We start from the raw sequence: 15,123 nt of genomic DNA, 5'->3' as shown, positions 1-15,123 counted from the left end.
TACACACACACACACCTACACACACACACACCTACCTACACACACACACCTACCTACCTATCTACACACACACCTACACACACACCTACCTACATACCTACCTACACACACACACACACCTACACACACACACACCTACCTACCTACACACACACACACACCTACCTACATACCTACCTACACACACACCTACACACACACACACACCCCTACCTACCTACACACACACACACACACCTACCTACCTACACACACACACACACACCTACCTACCTACCTACCTCTGCTATTGGGCCCGGATCCACCCAGTGCTGCTGTAAACCATCCCCTTTCCTTCACCAGGAAGGTGGCTGCTTTCCCTAAGTCAGCAGAATAAGGAGGCAGCATGCTTTGTCCCCCAGGTCCCAAACCCCTCTCTTTTCCTTCTTCTGTCAGAAACACAAATTACAACACCTTGAGTTCCGCCTCCATGAGGCCTTTCCATCCATGAAACTGCACCGAAGCACCTCTGGGGCCAGCCCCAGCCCGAATCCTTCTATCCCTGCGGACTCCCCTCCTCAGGGTCACACAACACCCCACAAGTGCCTGGTAGGCCCACTAGCAACAAAATGACCGCTAAAGATGTGGTAATGTGAATAAAGAAAATCAAAATTAGCTTACGAATACTGAGAAAATTGTATCTATGAAATTCAGGGACTCACAAAATCCAAGTCCTCTCAACTTCCAAATTCTAAAGGTCCACTAAATTTGCTTTTTCCTCAGAGTTCTACCTACGGCCCACTACTCCTGTTGAGCAAAGGGAGAGCAAATTAATTTGTTTTTTGTCTTTTGGCAGGTTTCATGGTATTAGAGGAAAAGAAAAGTGTTTTATTGACTTAATAGTGAATCTGAAAGGCTTTCAGATCTATCCTCGTCAATAAATGCTCTAAGGGTATAGATCATCAAAAATAAAATTAAGGGCTTAAAAAAATGAAGAAAAGGAATAGCTGTCATGTCGCTGGAATCCTCTGGAAATCAAACTTTAATGCCAAAGCAACCAGTAAATTTATAGCACAGTGTAACATAGTGCAAATAGCTCTAGAATGGGAAGGATTGTGCTCGAGGAACAGAAAAGGCCCCATAGAGCTGGAGCACTGTGGGTGAGGAGGTCACTGGTGTGAGATGTCAGAGAATGGTGTGGTAAAATGAGTTATTAGCCCCAATGTCTCCCTCCCTCTCCCTCTCTCTCTCTCTCTCTCACACACACACACACCAAGTCCATGTCCTTTCCTTTGACATATCACTGCAATTCCTCTCAAAGAGGAAGTAGATCTCCCTACCCTTGGAACTTGCCCTGAAATTGTCTTTGGTTGATAGGATGTCAGTTGCGCTAAGTGCTCAGGTCTGCCCTCTTGTGCCTCCATTGCCTGTTGGTGATTGGAGAAGAAGAGGCCCGTGGAGCAGAATGGCCCCAAGCAAGCTTGCAGCATGAAGCAGAGCTGCCCCGTCCACGCAGCCCAGATCAGCCAGCCCCCAGCCAACCTGCACACGCGTGAGCCAACCAGCTGGATCAGCAGAACGGCCCTGGCTGGCTAGCAGATCCATGAGAAAAAGAGTTGTTTTAAGCCAGATTTTTTAGGATGGTTCGTTCCTCAGTATCGCCCTGGCAATATCTAACCCATATTGATGGTGTAGGGCTTTGTTTGCCAGAAAAAGCATCCATTTTACTCCTGGGACAGGCTTCTAAGGAGTGCAGTGGCATTATCTGATTTACAATGAATGGCTCATAAAACCATTGCAGCCATCCAGGTAAGAGAGGCTTGGACTAAAGTAAGACAACTGAAGGAAAAGAGAAGCGGATGGAATTGAGAAACTTTGTAGTTTGCAGGAGCAGAGAAATAGCGAGGTAGTGGTTGGGGCTGGGGAAATGTGAAGAGAAGAGAAGGTTCTGTTTATCTGTCTGTTGAAGACCCGAAATTACTAGAACATGTCTGCTTGCTGAAGGGAAGGATCCAGGAGAGGGAGGGGCTGGCCAGGGGCAGCGGGCGCAAGACAGAGCCCTCGCTGGGAGCCTTGCCTTGTCCTAAGTGGGTCACCGAATTCTCCCTTTTAACCTGCATGACACTGTGAAGTCAATAACATTAACACCGCATGTTACAGACGGGGCAACTGAGGTACACCTGGGAGGTGGCAGAGCCAAGATTCACACTCAGGCAGTCTGACTCAGGGCCCATGTACTTAGCCAAGAAGGCAAACTACTGTGGGAGCCCTGGCCCCCAAGAAGTGCAAGGGGATGGGGAGCCCAGTACCAGAGGAGAGGTTGGTGTTCAATATGCTCAGGGATGCTTCACCCTCAGAGACAGGAGTGAAAGGGACACTCTGGTTACAGATAGAGAGAGAAGCTGTCTGCGGGCCTGGTGATGATGAGAAGGGGGTTCCTGCCTTCTTTTGTATCTTTATTAAGCTGTACACAAGGCAAGATTATCAAATGAATGTAAGTGAGGAGAAGAATCTAGGAGAAAGGAAAGGAAGTGAAATAGTCACATTAGGGAGGGAGGAGCTAATATACTGAGGAAATAAAGTACATTACAGCGCAGTAGCCAAGAATTTAAAGAGAGGCTGGCTAACACGCTTGAGTGCTTTTTCTCCATATGATTTAGCTGTTCGGGTTCAGGCTTGAGAGAGGGAGGGAGACAGGAGAGGGAGAGGATATTTGCAGGGGTGTGATTATAGTGAGAATGAAGGACCTAAGCTGGAAATGGAGGGAACCAACAATAAAATCAGGAAGAATAGTAGTAAAATAAAAAAATATGAGAGAAAATTCAATGAATTAAAGGGCCAAATGCATCTGAAGGACTGCTGGATGGGGAGGACTAGCACAGGCAGGCTGGAACCATAGGAGATGCTGGTCAAGAGACAGAAACTTGGAAGTCAAGATGTGGACATAGTCCAGTTACAGGCACTGTCAAAGTTAAGACAGCAGGAGTGGTGGCTGAGGTAGAAAGAATAATCCAGGATCAAAGAAGCCAAGGTGCTAGAGGCCAAACCTCCAGAAAAGATGCCAGGGACTTGTGACAGGAAGACAGCAAGGCAGGCTGGCCAGCCATGATTGAGGAGGGTCTACAGACCATAGATACAGCAACAGAGAGGGGTGGTAAAGTCTGAAGGCATAAAATCCAAAGGAGCTGGGTGTTTGAAGGAAGAAGGAAGAGAAATGAGCGGGGTGCTAGAAGGACACTCACCCCAATCTCCAGGGCCTGTAATACTTGCACTATGAATAAGGATGATGATGATGATAGAACAGCGATAGTAAGCTGCTTCCACTGGAGACTACTGCAGGGGAGGTGATGTCCATAGCAAGCACCCGGGGTTCAGTCCAGTCAAGCAAGTGATAAGGACATTCGAAGCAGCTGGGGATCTGGAGGGTTTGCTGTGATAGCCCTACATTCCAAATGGCGTCGGAAAGAGTGTGGGAGGTTGGGGAAGAGCAGGAAATGGGGTCAGATGAGTGGAGGTAGAGAACAGTAGCAGAGGGTACAGGCAATGTGGAAGCCTGGGGGATGTGGCCTTCTGAGGGTATGTGAGGCATGACGGGATTAGTCCTGATAAGCCCACAGGGAGGCCTGGAGACCACATCAGACCAAACAGCATACAGTTACAGGGCCACATGCCTCTCCTGCTGACCACGGTGGTGGTGGCCCATGTTGGAAGCCAGAGTGTGAGACCTTTTTCATTTGTCCAGAGTTAGGGAGGGGCTAGCAGTACAGGCACAACAGAGTGGGAAAAAACAATTAGAAAATTAATTCATCACAGTTCTGCTTCTATTGTGTAACAAAGAATAATCATTTACTGCTTAAATAGGACAGTGATTTAAAATAGTAGTTTTTAAAAAAAATTTATTTTTTTATTATTTATTTATTTATTTGACAGAGAGAGATAGCAAGAGAGGGAACACAAGCAGGGGGAGTGGGAGAGGGAGAAGCAGGCTTCCCGCGGAGCAGGGAGCCCGATGCGGGGCTCGATCCCAGGACCCTGGGATCATGACCTGAGCCAAAGACAGACACTGAACGACTGAGTCATGCAGGTGCCCCTAAAATAGTAGTTATTGGAAAGTATTGAATCAGCCTCTCTCTTGCTATGAATTGTAAACTTGCAAAATCCCAAGCAAGCTTTGAAATGAACTTATGCTCTTGACTACACTTAACACTAATGACTTAGTGAATCCAGACTTAAAACACATAAATGATTTACTTAGATGGGATAAGCATAAACAAGATCCTTCTTCAGGGTTCTTTCCTGCTGTGAACATTGATGAGTATCATCAGAACAGAAAGTATTCAGACTTGATTCTGCCAAAAAATGCACTGTGACATTGGTGGGCATTCAGGTGTTATTTATGACAGCTAATCTTATGACATATTGTTTTGTTTCTAAATATAATATTTCATAATTCAAGTGTCCACAAATGAGTGGCTAGTCGATGAGATTATAATACCACTACATAATGTATCATACAATATAGCTATAAAAAATGAGGTATATCTATATATGCCAGTAAAGTGACAAAAAGGAAGATCTATTACACAACATACAGAATGAATGCATGTGTGTGTTCAGAGAGAGACAGAAAGAATGCACACAGGAAAAAGAGTTACTTCTGATAGATAATTTTTTTTAGGGATTACTTCTTTAGAGGAGAAATACTGAATGTTTTGTTTTTAAGTTTCTTCCATCTTCATCTTTTTTACATTTTCAGCTGTAGCACAGAGGAACGGGGAATAAATAAATAAGGGTCTATCTATCATGGCCAGCAGAAAATCTCAAAGGTCAATCAAAAGGTACTCGTGTTCCTCAGAACACGAGTTTGTCAGTGAAGCTTGTCTGAACATTCACTATTGCACCGACTAGTGTTCTTCCGTAGCTCTTACATTTCCTGTTTTTTAAGTAAAACTGCATTTGCAGCAGGGTGTCCTGTATCCAAACTAGATTGTCTGTAATCTAGTTTCCAGAACTGGTGACCTAGAGATCTTTGTGAAAATCATCAGCACCAAGTCAGTCATCAAAAAGATCATTCTCTGACAGAAGAAAAAGCCCTTCTTTTCCAGGTTAGGAGGGGCGCCCAGAAGAGGAAGACAAGGAGATGAATGGAATGGGATAGAGTCTGCTCCCTTCATAGTCTATGGCTCTGGTTTCAAACTGTGATGAAGAGAAGGTCTAACCATGAACCCGAAGGGCATGGAGAGGAAGCCCTCCGCATCCCACAACAGACTGAGAGACCGCGTGTAGAATCAGCCCTGTGCCCAGCAACATTCCCAGGGCAGCAGAAGGAGCTTGGTGAGGAAGCAAGAGAAAAATGTGAGTGCATAAATTTCTGAACACAAGCAGATACCACTTTGGGGATGCCTGAAATAAGGAGAAACGTTTCAGGGAGGGAATAAAATGGAGGCCAAGATTTCCCATGATTTGGGCAACAATGTTAATAGGGCTGCATTTGCACTGAAGCCCTGCGGGAGCTCCAGTATATAAATTTCTTATTTCCATGCTCCTGGTGCCGTAGAAAACTATGGCCTACAGGACTACATTTGAATTTAGGTCATAACTTCTTTAGCCTATTGCTGAAGACTGCCAAAATACTTGGTTTCTCTTTTTAAACTCAAATTACTCTGTGCCCAGATCATAAAAACTCATGGAATCTTCAATTTACCTTTGAGCTCTGATCTACTTTTTTATGACACATCTCCACTTGACATTGCGATGGAAACTGTCCTCTGAACATTTAATCAAACACTAATCACGTAAGGGTTCCTTACTTGAAGAACAGCCCTATGAAATCAGAATCCTTGAAGATGTATTTAATTTTAAGTTAAATCGCTGAGTATTCCTAAATAAGAATAGCAGGGTAAAAAAAAAAAAGAAAAAAAGTAGAGACTCCATTGGCGCGAGCCAAGCTACTCATGCTGTTTGACAAAGTCCAAGTATGGGGGACGATCCTGAAAACAGGAGACTCCACAGCTGGCTCCTGCTATTCTCTTTCATTTTGTTTATGGCAATCTTTATAATTGTGGGAATATTTCTGGGCTGGCTCCTGCTATTCTTTTTCATTTTATTTATGGCAATCTTTATAACTGTGGGAATATTTCTGGGGTTTCATGATAAAGTGACTACTCATCTTAGTTACGCCTATCTAAGCAATCATAATGAAACTCATTCCATGAAGAATTAGTTTCTATAGAACAAAATAACAAGACGGTCACGCTCTGTCTAGCACCTTTCTCTTTGCGTACTGTTTTTTAGTTTTAGCGAAAGCCAATAAGCAGAAATCAATAAAGGTCATGTTAATCATTACAAAGGAAAAATGAAAGAAGGCTATGGCTGTAACCCAGAAAATGATCTAAGATTTGGAAAAACAAAAATATCCTAACATATAAATAAAGTTCCTCCGAGGCTCAGGAGGAGATGCTTGCAACCTGATCCTGTGTCTGTGTCTCCTCATTTGCCGACGCCGTCCTTTCCTACGAGAGACCCACCCCGGCTGGAGCTGGACTCCGGCACTCCATGGCATTTGCCACATGCCTCTATTGAGGCCCTAGTACTTTTAGCAAAGCTGTCTTTAAGAATGTGCCGTAGGCTCTATTGGAAAGAACATAAGTAATGGAAAGTGGAGGCTGGACAATGGCAAGCTGGCTCAACTTCTCGGAGCATCCTTCATTAGATCCAGCTGCAAAAGCTAGAAGCTATAAAAAATGTATGCGGGACTTCTTTTTAAGCATTAACACACCGCTACTTTAAATGCTGGTTCTGACTGAGAAATTCCTCTCTGCAGGTGCTTTTACCCCCATAACCTCCGCAAGCTGCCAGGGCCTCAGGAGACTAAACAAATTGCTAACTTAAAAATTCATTATAGTATCTATTCCCTTTCCAAGACATAAAATGTACTCTGTAATTTGCTCTTCTGAATCCCCTGAGACCTTGGTCTTCAAGGCCCTGTGTGCTTGTATGACGCCATCTCTTGTCCATTATTAACATACTAGATAGGCTTTTTAAAAACACATCACACCCAAAAGTCCTAAAATGGGAAGTGAAAATGTCACTAGCCAGCACATTAATTTCCCTGAAGTAAGCAAGAGCAAAAGTGATGACAAAGGTAATACCAACACACTAGGTTCCTGGCAGGGAAGTGTGAACAGTTCAGCTCTATAGCTTGTATTTACCAACAGATGGGGGCAAATGGATGATGAGGTCCAGGGGCAGGGAGTCACTGTTAGAAGTCCATGAACAAAAGAAGTTCAATTCTGTGCAGCTATGAAAAATAATATAAAATTATCAGGGATATAATATAAAGGTAGGAAGTTTAAATAGGCATTATTTAAAAAATATAAAGATTAGCCATATAACCAAAGGCCAAGACTTAGTACAGGTAAAGCAGATAGCTGCTTACCTTCTCACATTTCAAAGATTCTCATAAAAAGAGCACATAAATCCAAGATGGTTACAACTGAAAAAGGCCGAGTCAAGATGCTTCTAGAATGGACCCATGGGGAAAGATGGGAGACTAGACTCCAGAACCAGGGAAACAGACCCAGTCACAGAGCACAGTGAGATCCCTGAGAAATTGAGGAGTGAAAAGTGGGTGTTATGGATATTATTCCAAACTAAGCCGTTGGAGTCTAGGTCATGATTAATAACCAGATTTTCTTTCTTGGAAAGCTTGGGTCTGCATTCAGTTCAAAGGACTTCCCTAAAATTTAGTCAACTGGCAAACATAGTAGATAGACATGGATTAAACGCATGAAAGAATGGAAAGGCCTAACTGAAGAAAAACCCATGGATTATTTAAAGATAATGTTTCTTTTTTTGAAATAGAGCACCTTTTGGAATGCAGTGATAGATGGAGGCAAAGAGAACAATTTGATTAGACGGGGGTACAAGAAAAGTCCAAGAACGCTAAGAGTTTGGCCAGTCATCATAATCCATTACGGATGAGATCAGAGATGAGCAAAGTCAATCTTGATGATACTGGCATACATGATGAAAGAACGTGTCCCTCAGAACCCAGCACCTGTGTGACACACTGGTTCGCTCTAGAGGTGCTCTCAGCCACAGGACTTGGATTTATACCAGGCATCCCCTAGGCCTGGATAAAAGATCCCTCAAGACTATTTACATAACATTACTTCAATTTTGTCTTCACTTAGCATCCCTCTGACTGTGAATTCAGCTTTTTAGTCACCCCGATACAGGAAGGATTCATTAAATGATAAAAATGAATATTTTAGTGGCTGAAAAGGGATATTCCCCATCAAAATTAATAAATCAACATTCAGATATACACCATTCTCTTGAAAGTTAACATTGGTCTGTCCTCTTCTCTTGTCTCAGGAGGTGTATCATGAGGCACTGGCATGGAAACTTCTAGAACTGCAAATCAAACCTCGGACCTGGACAACAGGCATTTTACCACCTTGTGGGGCAGCTTGACAGCCAGTTGGTTAGCCCCCCCTTAAGTGGCTCTACACCCACATGTAAAAAAAAAAAGAATACATGATCTACTTAATATCCTGGGAATTTAGCACCAGTGACTATGTGAATCAGAAATCAACTATATAAATCAATAGCCAATTAAACCCATTAGATTGTATAAGAGTAGACACCATATCTATTTTGTTTGTTGTGGGCCCTAATGCACTTCCTGACATGTATTAGGAACTCAAGAGATATTTTTTTGAATAAATAAAAATTTAAGAAGATAAATATCTCCTTAGGGAGATAAGGGAGTGGGGGAAGAATTTAGGTTCTTTCCAGATTAAGCTGCTGAGTGAGATGTGATGACTTTTCATATGACTATTAAGCCAAGTGCTTTCCATCCTTTGGAGCAGCTATTCATAAAAATTTTTGGACGCAGAGAGAACTATGAATATATGTCAGTCATGTGATTGGTCTGTTCATTATAATATGAAGCTGTGAAGATTCGAGTTGTTCCTGCTTTGTTGGGGGAGGTCACCGAGAAGATGTGACCTATGAGCTGGACCGCAGCAGTACGGAGACTCCTCACCAGTCCCCTGTCCTTGGAAAGTGCATCCTGCTTGCCTTTCCTGCTCCCAGAAGCTGGCCCCAAGGACATAGCCTTGAGACAGTGATTGAGTATTTGTGACTGAACCCAGTTAAGGCCTTTATGTAAACTTTTAAGATTTGGCAGGCAGGTATGGAGATCTACTCATCTTGAGACCACCCAAGACAGGTCTCGTATCTAAGTTCTCTTGCTTATTACACTTGCCACCTACCAATTTGGAGTAGACTGCCTCTTTCTTCAGTCTTTCTGCCCTCTGTGTATGGGGGCTAGTTTTGGATTACACCCGAGAAGCTCCCAAGAAGGTTGCAAACTAACATGCTTTAATATAAAGATAAACAGAGATTATTTAAAAATTATTTCCTGTTTATATTTACTATCTAGCTGGAAGAAGAGACCCCTGAATGTCCCTGGATGAATAGAGAGAATAACAACCCATGAAAAATGGATAAACAACTACCTTTATGTTGTGCTTGTTATCTGAGGGAACAGAGTGTGATAAACCACAGCAGATAAGCCAGGACGTACATGCCTTCGTCATGGAGGTTGGGCAGGTCTTCCGCACACACTGTGGCATGCGGCCTTGTCATCTTCTATTATGCTGTGTTGAAAGGTTATGAACTCCCTAACATCAAAGCTATTTCTAGCTTTTAAAATGTCAGAGATTAGGGGCCCCCGGGTGGCTCAATCGTTAAGCGTCTGCCTTCGGCTCAGGTCATGATCCCAGAGTCCTGGGATCGAGCCCCGCACTGGGCTCCCTGCTCCGCAGAAAGCCTGCTTCTCACTCTCCCTCTCCCACTCCCTCTGCTTGTGTTCCCTCTCCCGCTGTCTCTCTCTGTCAAATAAATAAATAAAATCTTAAAAAGATAAAATAAAATAAAATGTCAGAGTTTAAGGCCCAAGCCAAAGACCCCAGGCCTTAGGAAAAGGAGGCTAAGACTTTTAAAATCTAGTGAGGACATTGTGTGAGTGCAATAAGCCAGACACAAATATTGGACAAATATTGTATGATTCCACTTACAGGAGGAACCTGGAATAATCAAATTCATAGAGACAGAAAGTAGAACAGAGAGTGCCAGGGCTGTGGGAAGGAGGGGTGGGAATGGGGAGTTAGTGTTTAGCGGTACTGAGTTTCATTTGGGGATAATGAAAAAGTTCTAGAGAAGGAGAGTGGCGATGGTTACACAACAGCGTGAATGTACTTATTGCCACTGAACTGTACACTTAAAAATGGTTAAAATGATAAATTTTATGTTATGTATATGTCACCACACATACACACAAAAAAATTCAGGGAGAAATGAGTTACTCACTAGACTCTGAAGGCACAATTTGAGCGGAGCAAAACCAGCAACCCAGACACGGCAACTTTTCTTCCCACTCACGTGGCCGGTATATTGAAATGTTCTGAGAATTAATCTTCCATTAAGATCCTTGAGTGAACATAGAACGACCCTTGCCACCCCAGAAGTGAATGATTCTAAACGTCTGCTACTAATAGCCATCGTTACCATTTACTGAAGGCCTATTACGTGCCAGCACTGACCCCTTTACACCAGCCACTTCGTTAGAAGATACTTCAGAGACACTTGTACTCTGGCCCCAGCTGACCCCTCCTGCCTTTACTCCTCTTGGGCTCCATGTTCAACCCACACAGAATTATTTGCATTTCCCCAGAATGTATCACATTCTTTTACCCCTGCAGCTCTTCATACACACACACACACACACACACACACACACACACACACACCCCTTTTCTTGTTCTCCATGCGGTTCCCTCCTCTCTACACGTGGCCAACTCTGGATCATGCTGCCAGCTTCAGCCTCGAGACCTCAGCTTCCTCTAATAACCCCCCTGATCACAGCCTGACCCAGTGCTTCTCAAACCTGGCTCCACATTAGAATCACCTGGGGGACTTAAAAATTACTGGTTCCCAAGTTACACCCCTAGCAATTCTGATTTAAGTAGTCTATGGTGTGACCAGGGTATTGGTCGTTTTTAAAAAACAAAAAAAACTAAAAAAACTCTCCAGGGGGTCCATTGACTCCTAATGAAGAGTCAATGCTGGGAACCATGGACCTAAAGTGAGTTAGTTATTTTCCCCCTGAAGCACCTGAGGCCCCTCAGGCTCCTCAGTGTCTCAGCCAGCATCTTATTTTGCTGTAATCAGTGGTTAGCTTGGCTCTCTCCCTTTTGAACACAAGCTCCTTGAAGGCAAGCTCAAGTTCACCACTGTAGCCATAAAACCTAGAACAGTGCCTGGCACATGGTAAGGGCTCAATAACCACTGTAATTGCTTTCTTGAATTAATTTTGCACCCATATGACAAGCATTATCATCCTCAACTTAAAAATTAGCCCATGGAGGCTTCAAGAGGCTAAGTCACTTATCCCAAGTTCACAGGAAGTGAGTGGCAGAGCCAAAATTAGAACTTTCACTCTCTCTGATGGCAAAACTATATTTACTGTACACTACAGTGCCTTCAAACTTCTTGAATAAGTTGCTCATATCAAATGAGTTGTTCCTGCTGAGCAAGTTAGAAATAAAGGCAAAACTGGAAACTGTAAGTGAGCTGTAAATAACTGTGTAAAATACAGCCAAAAATCGCTCAATTTGCTAAACTTGTTGGGAACAAGATTTTGCAAAATCTGGCCCTTGGATGAACCATCAGCAGTGCGCTGCTAGAGAGTCTTAATCACTGTTCTCAGAAGAACATCTATTTCTCAGTGATTAGAATCCTTTTTTCTAGGACTCCCATCCAACAAAACCTGAAATGGTTTTGATACACCAAGTTCCCGCACAAACAACAAAAAAACCAAACCAGTGAAAGAAAACTGAAATTGTAATGCCCACTGAAACTTTCTTAGGCAACCACCCCAGGTACTATGGCTCAATTTGAGGGCCAACCTGTCATGCGTGTGCTCAAAATGCAAAGCAAGGACTTCAGGTTTCCAGTGGCTACGCAGTCTCTGGCACGGTTTTTGTTTTCTCCAAACGGCGAACGCTGCTGGGCCCCCTCCACCGCCTGGCTAGACCAGAGCACCCATCATCGTGCCAGACGCACCCGCAGGGAATAATACACAGCAGTTGTTGACTTCTGAGGCTGCCTACTGTCCTGAGATGAACTTCCACTGCTCGGGGTTCCCTTACAGCTCAGGAGAGGAGCTTGGCTGCCAAGTGTCAGGTGGCGTAGGAGTGCCACATTCTTACTTCCCCCTACCCAATACCACTTTTTAGTATGGCAAATCTGAGGTATGTACAATAGCAAGTCAACACTTCTACCCACAGTAGAAGTCAACCAGGTGGTAAGCACCAGGTGCAGAAGTCTGGGATTGAGACGGTGAGTCAGGCCGCAAGGCTGGGTTTGTATACATGTTCCCATGGCATATTATAGAATGGGCCACTCCTCAATCTTGGCACAAATGAATAAAGTGCCCTTTTTGATTATCCTGGAAGTCAGGGAGTTTCACAACTATCTCTCCAAGCTTGCCAGGACAATGTTTGGGAACTTGATGGGAGGCCTCTGCCTTTCCTTGCATGGCTCCCTGGGATTAATAGCAGAAACCATGGCGTTTAGCAGGAGAAGTTCTAGGGTCAGGTCCTCTGGGTGTGAGAGCCAGTTCTGTTACTCGTCTTGGTCCTTGGCACATCTTACTTCACACATTTTAGCTTTCTTTCTTCAATCTGTGAAGGGGGAATAAAATAGTAGCTAAAGGAGTTATTGTGAAAATTAAATGAGATACTGCAAGGAAAATAGTACAAATCTGTTTGTTGTTTTTTTTTAAGGTGTTCAGTAAATGGTAGAGTTTGATATTGTGAGTGACAACAGTGTTGGTTCCTCTAATCCTATCTTGCTTGGTCTTGGCTCTATTGATAACCTCTTTGTATTTCATTTGTTGGTTTTTTTTTTTTTAAGATTTTATTTATTTGACAGAGAGAGAGAGAGCACAAGCAGGGGGAGCGGCAGGCAGAGGGAGAAGTAGGCTCCCCGCTGAGCAGAGAGCCCAATGTGGGGCTTGATCCCAGGACCCTGAGACCATGACCTGAGCCGAAGGCAGACACTTAACCAACTGAACCACTCAGGAACCCTATGGATGGCCTCTTTGGCAGCCAGCTCCCTGGAGTGCCCTACTACCTCCTCTAGACTCCCAGCTATAATATTCTAGAATTCTATAAGTGGCCAAGCAAGTTATGAAATCAAAGCAGTCTGAGGTCAGAAGACTGTGAAGTCCCTTCGCCTGAAGAGGCATGTGAAGGCTTGGTGTATGAAATGGGACTTCTAGATTTAATCAATTAATTTATATCTTACCCTCATCCCAAATACTAGTGAGATATTTATTTATTTACTTATTTATACTTTTGGCATTATTGATTTATATTTTATACAAAAATTTCTCACAATATAAAATATTACACATTCTATTTAGCTAGTGATCTTCAAGTTTGAGTGTGCTTCAGTATTGCCTGGGGTGCTTGTTAGAAAGTAGATTTCTGAGCCCCAACCCCAGAAATTCTGAGTTTGTATATCCTCATATTTATACTCTGAGGAAGGTTGTATGATTATTTGGTGGGATTTTTTTTTAATGCATATAATCAATGGAGAAGAAGAAAGAGCTGAGGAAGTCAAAGGGAAGAGAGACAATGGCCATATGATTTCAGTTGATCATGTCTTGGGCCAGATAGGGGCAAACCTTAAAAATATTCTGTTACCAAAACAAAGAAGAAAAATATGATCAATTGCAAAATTCATATATGCCAATATATGTCTTCTATGCCAGCCACTGTGCTAAGCATTCGGTAGATGTTAACTCACTTAATGGTTCCAGCACTTCCATAAATTGATGCTTTGTTGTTGCCATTTACACAGATGGGAAACTGAGGTTCTGAAGGTCAAATAAATGGCAGTACTGAAACCAGAATGCTGGTTGCCTGGGTTCATCACCCAGGCTCTTAAGGACTAAGCAATGTTGTTTTGAGAGACAACATAACAAATAGTAGCAAACCAGCAGTTTAGAGGAAGCATTTCCTAACACTGAGATTGGAGCCTTCAAAATGACAAAACAGTTTGACAAAGGAGTTAGTTTCCAGATTTGGGGATGTCCCAGGTCAGTTAAAAAATTTTTTTCTTAATTTTAAGGGTGGAGAAATAAGATGTACGCTGACATCTTTTTTGTTTGTGCATGCCCAGTAAGAACATTAAAACAACAAGTACCAAGGATAGTGAACATCATTTCATGAAATATTGACACTTCAGCACCAAAAAAAAAAAAGGAAAGAAAGAAAGAGCACCACGTAAAACAGAGAGGACCTTGTTATAAAAATTTGAATAAATTCAGCTTTGTGAGAAAAATGTACACCATCTGTATATTTCTCATTTGCCTCTGACAGCTGAAGAACAGTCACAGAATACCAGTGGTGCATGAACTAGCAGAAGATGTGATCCAATCAGAAAACACAGAAGGTCTGTGGGAAGTGACCAGAGTGGGAGCCCTCGATTTACGATTTTCATCAAGATGCACATAACCCTCATACATATGAACATATCACTGCAATCTTTGAGAAACCCCAAGTGACACTTACTGTAAGGCTCTAATTTCAGTCTTGAGTGAAACTGATAACTATTACTTTAAAAAGAAATTAATAGTTGTTAATATTATCCATTCTGACTGGTGTGACGTGGTATCTCATTGAGGTTTTGATTTGGATTTCCCTGATGCCGAGCGATGTTGAGCACTTTTTCATGTGTCTGTTGGCCATTTGGATGTCTTCTTTGGAAAAATGTCTGTTCATGCCTTCTGCCCATTTCTTGATTGGATCATTTGTTCTTTAGTTGTTGAGTTTGATAAGTTCTTTATAGATTTTGGATACTAGCCCTTTATCTGATATGTCATTTGCAAATATCTTCTCTCATTCTGTGGGTTGTCTTTTGGTTTTGTTGACTGTTTCTTTTGCTGTGCAAAAGCTTTTTATCTTGATGAAGTCCCAATAGTTCATTTTTGCCCTTGCTTCCCTTGCCTTTGGCAATGTTTCTAGGAAGAAGTTGCTGCGGCTGAGGTCAAAGAGGTTGCTGCCT

At 42.8% G+C, this 15,123-nt stretch overlaps 1 protein-coding gene and 1 long non-coding RNA gene across 2 annotated transcripts in view; one reads left to right on the top strand and one right to left on the bottom strand.

Moving 5' to 3' along the window:
• Positions 1 to 15,123, bottom strand: part of NMU (neuromedin U) — a 165,153-nt gene that overhangs the window by 120,705 nt on the left and 29,325 nt on the right. The gene's annotated exons all lie outside the window — the stretch shown is intronic.
• Positions 4,888 to 8,555, top strand: LOC145720193 (uncharacterized). The gene is made up of 2 exons (XR_014143023.1): positions 4,888 to 5,334; positions 8,359 to 8,555. It is a non-coding gene; the product is annotated as an uncharacterized LOC145720193 (long non-coding RNA).

The sequence above is a fragment of the Leptonychotes weddellii genome, chromosome 2, assembly GCF_054177405.1.
Source record: "Leptonychotes weddellii isolate Sample4059 chromosome 2, ASM5417740v2, whole genome shotgun sequence".
Taxonomy (NCBI): domain Eukaryota; kingdom Metazoa; phylum Chordata; class Mammalia; order Carnivora; family Phocidae; genus Leptonychotes; species Leptonychotes weddellii.
This window is presented reverse-complemented; position numbering and strand designations above follow the sequence as displayed.